Genomic DNA, 1,824 nt, shown 5'->3' with positions numbered 1-1,824 from the left:
ACAGCAAAATATTCACTGCTTCACTGTAAATGGCAGGATACTCTGTCTTCATAGAAACCCAGAACTCATATAGGGGCAGAGCTTGTATTGTCATTTGTAGTGAATAATCAGACTTCAGCTCAGAGTTCTTCCTCTGCTCTGAAAATCAAGTTCTCATGTAAGGAGAAAATCTAGAGAAAGCATCCCTCACCAAGTCAGACACTTGGATTAAAGGGAAAAGTACACTCAGTGTCGCTCTGCAGTTCTCTGGATGGTTTTCAATACGCTCATATCCTCCTTCAATTTCAATCCCAAACAGTAGTTGAAACATTTCACAATTTCCTTCTGTGACTTGCTTTTTCCTAAAGATTCAATTTCTTTAAATTCAAGAATCCTGTCATTTGAAATAAAAAAAAATTTCTGGGCCATACAAAGACTTGTTCATCTGGATAAGGTGATGGAAAATGGCCACTAAATAGCCTAGTTTCTGCAGCCACTCTATCTTGAAAGCCTCTAGCAAAATCTGACCTACTAATTTCTTGAAAGTGCTCCCTTTCAGCTCAAACACTCTGTTGAGAACTCTTCCTCTGCCAACCCACTGGATGTAGAAGAAGGTTTGTTAGGTGGCCTCCTTCAAGATTCTCATACCATCTTCAAGCCATCTTCAGTGAACTGATCTGTGTTTAATAGTAATCATCCTTGTAGCGTTACTCAGATTTTTTTTTCATTTTGTATTTAAGAGTTTTCAACATCAGTAGCTCTCTGGAAAGAAGTCAGGGTCTTGTGATGTCAGTGTGAGGGTGAATTTTCTTAGGGTACCATCAATGCAGATGCCAGTGCCGTTCTTGCAAAATAGAGTTTCTGTTTTCAGATGTAAAGATGAAGAGAAAAAGTATCTTCTCCTTTACTTGTTTTGGGCAACATTCTGCAGTAGAAAAAAAAGTACTTAAATTTCAACATTATTTATAAATCTTACAAATGCTACAGCATGATGTTTATTGGTAAAATTTGTTTATTCATCAAAATGGACAAAGAAGCCGTAATTTTTCAATGTATTATACAAAATACCTTCAGCGTCATGTGGCATGCCATCAATATGTCAACGTACTATGCTGGTTGAGAGCGTGACTTTTTCAGTTTCTTGTATGGAATCTCATTCTAGCATTTTCCTAATTATGACTTTACCCTGCTATCATTATTAAGTTCTCATCAACTATGCAACTTTTCCTTTCCTAGGCTATACTTCGTGCTTTGGATAACTCCAAAATAATTTGCTTTCAGAGCTTTTTCCTTGAGTGTGACTTTTAAAACAAAATATTTATTTTGTTTGAGTTTCAAATTATTGTTTAAAATAATCAGCATCTTTATTTGTTCAATGGCTGTAATTTATAGTTAAATGTCTTTTCAATTTTGCTAGTTATTGCTGCATTTTTAGTTGTTTGGTATTGACTGTGCACAATAGAATAGATCAACTGGGATATAAAACTCATTGTTAAGTAGCTTTCATTGTAAAGGTGAACTTCCTTTTGGATTCTCTGCACTGGGGCAGTGAATTGACTCAAAAGATTTTATTTCCTTATCCAACCTTATCAAAACTGTCCAGAAGCCTAAGCCTAGAATCTTTCTTTTCTATCTCATACTTCATCTTCAGAAATCATCAACGCAATGTTCAGATATATTTGTGGAACACAAATGCAGATAAAATATAAAACAGAAAGGTACAATAACTGAGAAAATCTCAAGAAATGCGAAACCTACAATATGGTCTATTTTTAACTTACCAAATTCACGTTCAGCATTTATTACAACAAGCAGCAGGGATCACATGAGTCTTGGTGTGTATAA

This window comes from Colobus angolensis, unplaced genomic scaffold (assembly GCF_000951035.1).
Source record: "Colobus angolensis palliatus isolate OR3802 unplaced genomic scaffold, Cang.pa_1.0 Scaffold58, whole genome shotgun sequence".
NCBI classification, from domain to species: Eukaryota; Metazoa; Chordata; class Mammalia; order Primates; family Cercopithecidae; genus Colobus; species Colobus angolensis.
The sequence above is the reverse complement of the archived record's forward strand: the minus strand, read 5'-3'. Positions refer to the sequence as shown.